Source organism: Dermacentor albipictus, chromosome 7 (genome assembly GCF_038994185.2).
Source record: "Dermacentor albipictus isolate Rhodes 1998 colony chromosome 7, USDA_Dalb.pri_finalv2, whole genome shotgun sequence".
Taxonomy (NCBI): Eukaryota; Metazoa; Arthropoda; class Arachnida; order Ixodida; family Ixodidae; genus Dermacentor; species Dermacentor albipictus.
In genome coordinates, this window is record NC_091827.1 from 93,044,702 (window position 1) to 93,057,006 (window position 12,305).

Genomic DNA, 12,305 nt, shown 5'->3' on the forward strand with positions numbered 1-12,305 from the left:
ATTTAAAGCTCTAGTTAAATCTACGAGGCAACAACGAATTATATTGCATTTATAGCATCAGCTGTTTCTAAAAGCGAAAGCAATGGAAAAAAAAAACGCAGTTCCGTTACACTCTGTGACGAATTATGACCTGCGAAGCTGTGTATGCGGACGTATTAATGGCGAACTGCACCACGGCCACTCGTCGACCCAGTATTGCACTATCTTCGGGATCGGCACACGTAAGGGGAGTTCTTAACGTCTGCTTCACGTACGCCGCACGTCGGCCGGACATTGCGCTATTTTCGCGATCTTGTTCTACATGCGGACGCGATAGTGGGGAAAGCAGCCCTTAGCGGCTTCGCTGTAAAAAAAAAGAACAAGAAGAACGCCTCAGCCATCAATACACAGTTTTAGCGCTGCGCCGTGACGATACGTAGGCAGCCGTAAACGCTTTGCGGAACGTAACAGGGCCTGTCACGTCAGGGTTTTTAGTACTGGGAAATGCATACGTACATAAGCGGGTGAGCGTTGTTAGTCTGAACTGGTCAGCCGCGCCCGTCAGTGCGTTGAAGTGCGTTGAACCATCGGTCGAACTGTAGACGCAGTTCTCGCCAACTTGACGTAATGTGTGCGCGCAAGCAGCGCACACTGAACACTTTCTTAAAAAGCAATTTCATAATATTTTACTGTGGATTCCCGCCGTGCAAGATGCCGGAGTGCGTTCTTCACCTGCATTTCACGCAGCAAAGCCAAATCGTAGGCCATGTAAAAGTGTAGCCTTCTGCTGGTCGCCTTTGACGTCGCCAACTCGTGAAATTCCTTTGTCAGGCACTCGCCGGACTGAACGACAATCACGAGAGCGGCACGCGACGCTATCCACGTACGCACGCAAATAATTGGATGCGTGATTACGCGGCGGCTGCGCACGCATCACGTAAAGTTCGTGTTGCGTTCTGCGCACGCGCACTTTGGAGTCCGTAGGGATCTTACGTACGCAACGTACGTCGTACTAAAGCTGTCGAATATCGCAGCCCCATATTTCATCACGGTGACATCGTCATCATGGCACAGCTCCGTGAGCAGCTACCAAGCTGTTCACTTTCATCATCTTCCTTTCCTCGGCGGCAGCGCATTGTCTTCATGCCAGCGACGCGCTAAATATGCGCCATCATTGCGTGATGCGTCGCTTCTGCGACTAAGCAAGCTTTCGGCGGCACACGTGCACTGCTGTATTGACACTAAAACTTGGAAGTGTTAGTCTTTGAAAAACAGCGTGAATAAAAATCGAAAGCGGACTGGCCACAATGACCATGCTCACGGGGCTATACTATTCATGACAGCATCACAAAAGGCTAGGTGCAGTCAGGTTGACATTACAGGTTTGCAAGAATTGACTGACGGGCTAACTGGTTGTTTATCAGGGAAAGAACAGTGCTTAAACTAATGGGCAGGGCAGTGTGTGTGTGGTCCCTCCTTTGTGTACCCTCTTGAAGCACTGTTCTTTCTGTGACTTTACAGATGTTCTTTCCTGCGTCAGTTACGCATTCCAAGAGTGCTTAATTGGAAAAATTTTGTACGCATAGCTCTTACAGAAGCATGATGAATCAAAATTTTCTCTCTCAGCTGCATAATCTCGAGGACGCGTTCCAAACTGCTCGTTTTCTTTAGCCATCTAATATCTATTATCTGAAGCCTAATTACAGCGGCTTGGCTAATTACGCACACAAGTTCTCAACTTACTCCGCATTCACAGCTTACCAATCTGAACACCCGAATTGTAAAATGATGTCGCCAATATTTGTATTGGTTTAATAGTTTTCTTTGGTGCAGTTAAAGGCAGCTTGCGTTGATGGTGCTGTAAGCTTCATATAAAGCAAGTGTGTAAGCTTGGAGAGGTTTTCTTGGAGCAAATGAAGTTCATGAGTTAACCACATGTGCCAAACCGCGCACTTCTGCCTTTACAACGGACTATTGTACATTATACAAGAAAGCACCTCAGCGCTACGGTGCATCATGTTCTGGCAAAAGGTGTGCCAGAACATTGTGCGCGCTCCGTTTTAAATTTCTGAGCGTTGGTGGCATAAGGCTTGGTTTCCTGTCATCATCAGGAATAAAAAAAAGCTGCCTGGGGGAAAGCAATGGATACATCTTCAGTACATTGTAACACATGGATCACTGCGGATGTGTTTGTTAGAACGAAATGTACTGAACTATTAGGATGAGGAATCTGCTCCATATATTTTGGCTGTGGAATGTTAAGATCTAAAGAAAAATTGCTGTGATTTTGTGACAATTAATGCTGCCATACGTACAGTCATGTGGAATATGAGCGCCGACACACACCAGTGGTGGAACTAGCCTCTGGGCTACAGGGCTACATTGAACCACGAAATATTGGTTTGATAAATACCAGTAATTGCAAAGTGTTTAGCCCTTGAATTTCTAACACTTCGACGCTGCTATGCAGTGTCGGGGGCCCTTTTTTCTTCGAGCACTATGCTCTACGAGAGTTTTTCCACGAGCACGAGCCCTCTGAGGCTTTTCTTTCGAGCAAACCGTATGGGTTTCCTTTGTAGCAATCGCTACGAACGGGTGGATGTCTGATTTTCCCTTTATTCACTACTTCTCTCCACCCTGTGGGTTTCCGCAGAACTACTACGTCAAACACTTGCCTTTGCTTCGTGTTGTCGACAAATTCAACTTCACCCTGCCATCTGCTAGCCGCCTGGTTTGCTCAGATGGTAGAGCAGCTGCCCCGGAAAAGCGGTGGTCCCGGGTTCGAGTCCCGGACCAGGACGAATTTCTCTTCAAGTCTGAGGCTTTTCTTACGAGGAACCCGTATGGGTTTCCTTTGTAGCAACTGCTACGAACGGGTGGATATGTGATTTTCCATTTATTTATATTTCAGCTAATATTCAAGGCAATGCAGCAAGCAAGTAATTTAGGTGCACTTTAAAGAACTCCAGGTGGTAAAAATATCCGGAGTCCTCCATTACCACGTGCTTCATAATCAGGAAGTGGTTTTCGCACGTAAACCTTATAATTTATTTTGTTAGTATTCAAAGCAACCGCACAATATTGTTTTTCGGGGGTGAGCTTTCTTTAGCGTCCAACCACTGTTCCATAGTTATACGTTAGCCCTAAACGCACTTGGATGTTTTTAATATCCAGTTTGTTGTCACGGATTCAATAGCGAAATGGTGGTATCTTATCAGATTGCGCGTGTGAAGCGAATAGTGGCGTAAATTCTTCATTAAATTTGAGGACCCGAGATTGTGCTGCAATCTACGAGCATTTTAATCTGGTGAACCGATGTCTTGACCCATAGATCAAATTTAGAGGAAGCCGTACTTTGCCCGCAGCCGTCGTGTTGCTTTGAGTGTTTTCCAGCGCAAGCTCGCCTTTTATAATATGTTGTATTCGTGACTCTCTTTTCGAACTGTTATGTTCTTCACATCACTACAACGTGACAACATAGACGTGCTAAATCTTCATTGAGTGAATACTGGAAAAGGGACTAGGAATTTGGTTGCGTGTGCGCTTACACATTTAACGCAACAATTTATTTTGCATAACTAACTTCTAATTTAGGAGGCTCTAAAAGACAGGAACCTTGTAATAGCAGCATGTTTTAATAATACAGAAAAGTTAAATGCTTATTAGTCGGCTTTCACTTCATGGTAAGAAATTTCCATAAAGGTATCTTTACGATAATAAAAAGCCTATCCATTGGACAAGGATTCATATGAGTACCCCTTTGCAAACTGATACCGACCTGAAGGTGGTTCGATCATGCGCCTTCGAGATATGTCCAACCGTCAAACAAAGGTTTATTCCGACTGTTTCATTTCAGGAAGGGGTGTTACCCTCCTGCCCTTCACTCCGCTTCGCAAACACGCATAAGACGAAAGTGCTGCGTGAAGAGCATCGTCAGTACAAACGCACGAGCTACCGTAACTCATATCCCCTGTATCGCTATCACTCAGGCTTAGAGAAATCGTGCACATTTTAAATCGACGCACCACGAATCCGAAAAGAGCTGCCCGCGACCCACCTAGCTAACTTCTTTCACTTCCTGCTGAGTCCTAGCGGCTAATCGTAGCTCATGGAGCAGAGCGTTGAGTGTGGAAGTCGCAGAGAAGGTGCTCTATACTGTCTCGTCACGTGCTGAAAATTGCACGCCGTGCTGCTGGCCACTCCAAGAAAACATTGTATGAGACGCCCAGCCATTTTCAACAGAGCAATATTCTTTTTCGATGGGAGAGTCCAGGTGAGAGACAGTGTGGTTATGGAGATGAGGACACGCTACGTTCTGCAGCAAATTATGAATGAATGAATGAATGAATGAATGAATGAATGAATGAATGAATGAATCAATCAATCAATCAATGAATCAATGAATGCCTTCATTTATTGAGAAAAAAGAGGAGCAAACATCGGTCGAAGCACGTCTCAGCACGTTGGGAAAGAAGAGGGGAACCACACGAGAAAAAGCTGGAATCGGGATGGCAGGCGAAGTCGCAGTTTAGGCTCAAGATAATATAAGCGAGAGTTGGTGTAACCAGCTGAATTTTAGTGTAGATGTGTGATGTGGTGAGTAAATGAGTGGAATCACCGCCCAGTATCCGTCCTTTGCGGTAAGTAGCATAAGCACCCGCCGTTCTTGGTAATTGACGTTTACTGATCACCAATCTTCACAAGTACTTATTGCTCGCCCCTACTTCGCCACGCATTCCTTAGGGGCAATGTCTGTGGATTACAACTGCGCTGTCGCGACAAGTTACGGCCATACCGTGACGCTTGCGGTTACGGTTACTATACTCGTGACTCTTGCTATTGTGAAAATACTATAAACACGGGTTTACTGCAGAATTTATAGAGCACACAGTTTAGAAGGGCGTTTCTCGCCTTACATACGCTCACGGCGAACAACAATGCAGCATGTTAGGGTACTTGTCCCTTAAAGACGCAGACGCGAACGCAAACGTAAGAACGTGTGAGAAGACATTGTATATCTTTGGCACGAGGCGAAAGATATCCAAGCCAACATATTAGCAACCATGCTGCCATTTCTACGCAAGGAGGTTATATACGTAAACTTCTGGAGTGCCAGTCCCAGCCGCCGCTAACGGAATCACGTGAAGCCGCTGGCGGTCATATTCCTCGAGAAAAAGTCGCGTGGCTGCAGTACGTGAGGGCGGTATAAGCGCGCCGCTCGCTTCCCTTGCTGTTGTACGACGAAGAACAAAATTAAATCCCTTTAAGAAGTACATCAGTCTGCCGTTGTGTGTCGCTGTTGTCGAAAAAAAAAGAATGTGTCCATTGGTGCTTTGTGTTCTGTGTATAACTGTAAGCTGTGAGAACTGAAAACAGTAGAATTTTCTATTTTCACCATTCAGCGACCTGCCGCGTGCATCGGCAGTGTGCTGCCTTTCCCCGATACGTGGTGCCGGCCCGTATTGGCAGCGAGATGACCTCGAAATATGGCATCATTATGGCATTTCTTAAAAAATCTCAATTTCTGTAAGTGAGCGTTCAAGTCGCCGACGATGAGGCTGTGGCTGCTTTAAATTTAGCAATCAGCGTTTTTTATTTAAACCTAGAAATAAAGAAAAATACAGAGTTAGGTCTTATTTTTGCCCAGCGTTTCAGCTTTAACCGAAACGAGCCAGTGAAAGGAAATTTACAATAAAGCTAAGGCGACAATATTCATCCATCCATCCGTCCGTCCATCCGTCCTCCCTCCCTCCCGGACCAGTCGGCCTGGCTGTGCGAAGCGAATTGTGCTGCTGTGCATATGCTCATGTTCGCTTTGCTGTCTTAGTCGCGGCATCGTCAGAATTCGAGCTCCGTCATCCAACTCTCGCCTGTGATTCTCGCATACTATCATCGCCGAGCCAGCTGTGGCCTGCGCAGGAACATCTGTGTTTGTCTGCTGCCGAACACTAAATGGTGGTTGCCTCCACACGAACAGTGATTCAAAAAACAGTTTTCCACCCAATGCATGCTAACCGGCTCCTGACGCTCACAAAGAAGCTGTCCGATAACCGCAGCTTCGTCAAAAAATGCGTCAGCTGGGACATTGGCTTCCTCATTCGTTTGCTTGAGCAGCTGCAGGATGGCGTACTAGTGGGGTACTATCACCATATGTGCGAAAGTAAGGGGAACGTTTTAGCAATGATGTAGCCTCTAGACAAGCCCACGTTCTTTCTGACCTCAGCATGCCTAAGCTCTGCATTGAGCGTCTGGTCGAAGTCATCGAGAAAGTCGGTAAGCCTGTGGAGACGCGCCGCCACAGGGTGGTTGACATAGCGAGCTACTTGCAAAAAGCTTCGCATAACTTCTATTTCGAAAGTAAGTGGCATCTGCATTTTTTTTGCTGGACAAGCCAGTGCACACAACAGTAAGCCACACTCGAAGCACAACGACGCTGGCCAGCCCAGTCGGCAATCATGGAAAATCTGATCTGCCGGTCAAGCGCGTGAGCTTTTATACATGACTCGTCGAAGGTTTTAGCGTAATTGCTGTTTCTACTCTACCTTCCAGTAAATTCAGCACTACTCGGATCAGGCATAATATGTGATTATGCAAGGCTTAGCGAGAGCATACATAAAAGGCAGAAAGAACGGTAGCATTCGAGAGAGCTTCAAATCATGCAGGTGCGTTTTGCGCTGAGCGATAACTTTAATTTGTTAGTAGGTGAAATGCAGTCGCACAGAAAGAAAAACGAATGAGAACACATACCACTATTAAACAAGAAAAGAATACTTCAGCAATATCTGAGGACAATTGTTCTCTCGCCAGCGCAAGTTTTTTCTTGAACTGAAATCAGCATGTATGTACGCAAGAATCAGCAAGAAGCGGGTACGTACGTCACTTCATCTGAAATCCACAATGTCCCCTTGCTTAACGGTGTTCCAGGTTTGAAGAGCTTGTAATCTAAAATAAGGATCTCAGCATTCGCACTGCAAAAGAAGGAAAACGAGACTTTTTTATTAAGCAAGTCACATTCAATAAACGAAACTATTAGGACATTTCCCAGGTGATAAAGCTGGGCCAATTGATTAGGGAGCAAGTAGAATGCAAAAGAAGTGACAAAATAGAAAAAAGGAAATCACAAAGAAAATTTCTCGAGCAGTTCCAATAAGCATAAGTATAAAACTACGGCAGAATCTTTCTCACAATGACTGTTGACTGCAAAGGGATTAGCGTTACAGTAATGTTCCGACACACCGCGTTGGTGAAGTCAGGTTTATTTAAAAGTCTATGGTGGTCATTCAGAGACGTTCGTTGCGTGACATATATGTCCTATCCACTGTGTCCACTGTCAGGGCAGCTTGTCATTGCACTCGCAAGACAAGAACGCCCTTGAGCATGACGACATGACGACGACGGCACATTGTCGAAAATTACAAAAAAATTTGGCAGGACCCCTCTCCCGATGACAGTCAACTACAGTGCGTTTAGCACTGAATTATAATAGCTACACAACGTACTGCTACTGTCGAAACGATTTATGTATGAGGCCTGTACTGCAGCAGGTCTTGCTCTTTCCTAAGTGCCTTCGAATGATGGAACGACCTCGACAGCGTTGCGACGGTGGCGTGGCAAAAATCGCGTGACAGCTGGATTCACGACCATGAAACAACCGCAGCTCATCACGTTGACGGTATGACAAAGAATGCATGCCGACAGTACGACCACATCGGCGTGACAACGATGACATTTCGACGATGCCATGATGAGAATGAAATGACAAATATGGAATGCGACGATGCAACGACTACAACAGCGTCACTGCCATAAGCAAATCCATGGGGGCGCAAGCTATTGCACAACTCAAAAAGAAAATTGGGGCCTTACGCGCCAAAACCGCGCCTAATGGCACACTTAATGGGGAACCCCATAAGAAATTCACCCCCTTGGGTTCGTAAGGGCACATCCGACAAAACGTACACCGACATTGCTTCACTTTTGCTTCACTTCACTGGATTCAATTCCGTCCTCTCTGGATTAGCAGTGACACTCTATGTCCACTACGCCGGCGTGGCTAGTAAAACACAACCTAGGTCACTGTGTCGCCGTAGTAGGCGTGAAGATGGGGGCATGATGGGAGCGAAATGATTATGAAGCTGGAATAGCAACAATAAAATGACTACTACGGCATGCCAATCATGAGCATGTCTACGATGATGTGACTGCGAGTGTATGACGAAGATGGCGTAAGGGCAACACCATAACGAGTCGAATGGGGAACCTAGAACGACGACGATCGAACGAGCACGACGGTATGCAAGCAGCGACGCAATGAGTGATGTGACGTGATCACAATGACATGACGAGAGTCGGATGGCGACTGTCGAGTGGCGTTAGAACAACCAGAACTGCATCATGGGGATGGCACGACAACGAATGCATATTGTTTGTATGACGACGATGGAATGACGATGATCTAACGAATACGATGGTGTCACAACCGTAAGCGCCTACCCAATGACCCAAGCCAATAGACTACTCGGACCACTTGGTCAGCTTAGTAGGCGTGACCAAAGCGGCATAACGAGAGTCAGATCGCAAAGTTCGAAGGACGGCGATAGAGAGAGAATGGCGGTATCACGAACGTGTTGTATGTGTTGGCGTAAGTAGCCAGCCAGTCGGCCGGCCAGCCACCTAGACAGCCAGCCAGCCTCGAAACGTCGGAAGTAAGCAACTAATGCCAACGGCGATAAAAATACTCTTGGCGGTCAAAGTCCATACAAAGCGCACTACTACAACGCGTCTAATACCGTGGATGTGAGTTTGTGACTCTATGTGACAGTTGAGGCTCTCAAGGCCCAGTCGGGCAGCTGTTGGCCATTTAACAGTCCCCTAATGAGATTTATAACGTTTTTCCGTATGTATGAGCAAAGAGGCGTACACGAAGACGAGAAGAGCGATATCTGGCCACACAAACTAAATAAAAGTAAGACGGCCAAATGTATTATTTTAACTGTGCATTGTGTGTTAAACCTCACTTGTATCACAGCAAGCTGGCAAAGCTGGCAAAATCGGTGCGGTAGGGCATTTGTATTCCATTTTTAATGCCGAATATGAACCATAAAACAGTCTGGGAACACTCAGAGTTGATGAAATAAATTTTCACTCTCAAGAACGGTTGCGACAGGTAGCACAAGCCGATCTCGAAGGCCATGCTTTTGATGAGTGAGAACCGTGAAAATGATTGGAGGAGCTGCAAATACGACATGACTGCCATGTGTCATTTAGTGTTTCGTTGCGGGTATTGCGGGTCTCCTGCTCTTCTTTGTCGTGCGAGTGAAATAATTGTGGGTACCATACAACGGCGACGCCCTTGCTGAGCTGTTAGGTGCCAGGGCATGCGGAGAGCACGCCCTTTCCAATGTGGCGTCGCACTCTTCCAAAAGAGAGCCCGAAGTAGTGACCTCTCATTTTCTGGCATAACACATCCATGCCGAAATTGCGCTCATGGTTGGAGGAAGTGGTATAGAGACAGCGATTTCAGTTATAAATTTTGAGTGAGGGTGTTCGTTGATATCTGTTTGTTTTTATTTTTAGGTGGGAGTGTAACAATTTTGGCCCTCTGCTGTCAGTTAGAATGCTATAATGAGATCTGTCGGACAGCCACTGTCATGATCCCTTTACGAATTAGTGTGGCGCACATGACGTAATAATGCAAATTAAAGACTAGGTTGAGTCTAGAAAGGCGGTTGGACAGCTAACCTGTTAGGCCACCCAGCTGTACCTACAGGTTTTGCGTGCTCAAATAATACAAATGATACGATATTTCGTCGAAGCACTTATAAATCGACTCAAAGTGCTTTGCAAATGTTCCTGATGGGAAGAAATTTTTATAAACATGGAATACTGGAGGGAAGAATAAAACATTGGACGAAGGCACGGAAAAATTGGGCCGTAGGTATAACAACGATGACCTAAGTAGTTATGAGTTCTGAATGCGAAATCGTTTTTGTCCAATTGGATGCCGCTGAGCACTCCTTCAGGTCATGAACTCCTCATGAGCAAGCGAGTGCGCTGAAACGATTGGCCAACGCTTGGCTAGATGGCACAAGGCCTCTGCACTTCTATCGGTGACGTCATGCTACCTCGCTCGAGAAGAGGAGGAGATAATTTATTTGCAAGGATGCAAAGAGCTCAGACTGAGCTAACGCGCTCTAGCCTGCTACTCTGCACAGGGGGACGGCAAACGGGCAGATAAAGATGTCATACTGCTTTGCCCAATTGCCACATAATCAAATGGGGACGCTTCCGAGTCAGCCGCGGTGGTTTTGACGTCACCGTCTGCGCCACGCTGGGCTTGGAAATCGAAATTTCAACCAAAGTAGCATGCTGTCATAAGGCTGAGTGCGCAGGCCTGCTACCCCTGTGGCGCTGGTTTGGCCCAGCAGGTAAGACAGTCGGCTTTTGAGCGAGAGTGGTAGGTTCGAAACTGGCTACAGCCACCGAATGTATTCCGTTTGTTTTTTTTACATTATATTTCTTCATACAGATTACTGAGGCGATGTTAGAAAGCAGGCGAGAGCTTGCGCGGCCTAGGAACGCGCGGATAACACAGGCTTGTGAGAATGAGCTTAACGAGGCCTAGCAGCGATGCCCGCTCCCCTCAGGCAACATCTGGTGTGCTAGCGTGGCAGGAAGTGTTGCTTTTCGCCAGCTCTGTTCAGTCGAAGTCCGTACGTGACGTGCCGTCACAGCCAATGGTAATTTAGGTGTCGTTTCGCTGCTACAGACGCCAGCTTTTGCTCTCGATGAGCCGCTGGATGTGCTCGCATAAAAAATGCGCTCACCTTAGAATTGCTCGTAAAAGCAGGTGACAGTCAAACGTGATCTGGGGTATAATGTCACAGGTGGATCGCCAATGGCAGTCAGATCTCACAAATGAAAACGTTTGTGAACTCAGCCCGTTAAGCTACGCAATATTTAAGATGCCTTCTTACGACCGCCAAGTTGACGTTGACTTAAGAAACGTTTCGAAAAATGACGTTCCTTAAGGTTCGGGCTGTGAATTTGGTCTGCAGAGCACATTTCCATCTTCTTTTCGGGCGTGAGTTGCCCTCAGGGGCACGTTTTACTGAGAGGCTTAAGCGGAATATCCAGAAGGCTTGATAGAGTCAGCACAAATAGCGATGTCAGAGACGAAAATGAATTAATGAAGTCTTCTAGGTCGTGGAGAAAACGGCTTTCTGCTGAAAAATATCCACGAAACATTCGAATAGACTCCTGTGTGTACCATTTTAAATGAGAAATACGATAACTGAACTCCAGGACGGGCCAGCCTACTGCTGTAGCATAGAGCAATCCCTTCGAAAGCTTTTAGCACAATATGTGCGCACTTTGCGCAAGGGACTGTCAGTGTTTTGACACTTCTGGAAGGTTTTAACAAAGGGGTGCAAGAGATGGCCCCTCTATCGCTCGTACTTAAGGTGCTGCTACAAATTATCCCCAGAATCGCCGGACAAAATATATCTTATCTGGCACTCAAAAGAATCCATTGGTGGTACGTGGGCGTCACGTTTTCAGGGCGAATTTTCGGTTGTCATTAGAGAGAAGTTGTCTGCCACAATAACCACAGCAAAAAATGGCGTGCTTGTGTTCGGTAAGAGTGGCAGTTGGGTAAAAATAAAGGAAAAATGATACGGTATATATATATATATATATATATATATATATATATATATATATATATATATATATATATATATATATATATATATATATATACATATGTATGTATGTATCTGGAATGTGCGCCGCAAAAATAGTTTGGATGCCGCCGTGCAAGTATCCAATGGAATTACGGATATTATGTACGGTTCAATATATATAAGCTAAGTTTACATGAGTTTAGAGCGCATGGGCATGCAGAATGGGGCCTACCGCTGTACGAAAATTGACCGACTTTCGTTTTCAAACATATTTGCACAATGCAAATTCTCATCCTAAAACGTAAGCTTGAGCGCCCGGCTATTCTTTCCGATTTATATCGCTTCGTGTATGCCAATGCTTCCCATAGTCGTCATTTGCGAACCGAATTTATAGAACACGATCCGGCTTTCTGAGTATGAATTGTTTATGTAATCAACTGTTGGCGAAAACAGTAAAGTTTTGGTGTTTATTTGCCGTGACCTCACCTACACTCGTTAACCTGTCCCACCTAATGACGATAGCCAGTATATGCCTAACAGTAAAGAAAAATAATTTTACCTTTACTGTTTCGGGCGCCTACCAATCTCCGTCAAGTTGATTTGGTCACATCAGACTAGACAACCTGTTCTTAATTCCCGATT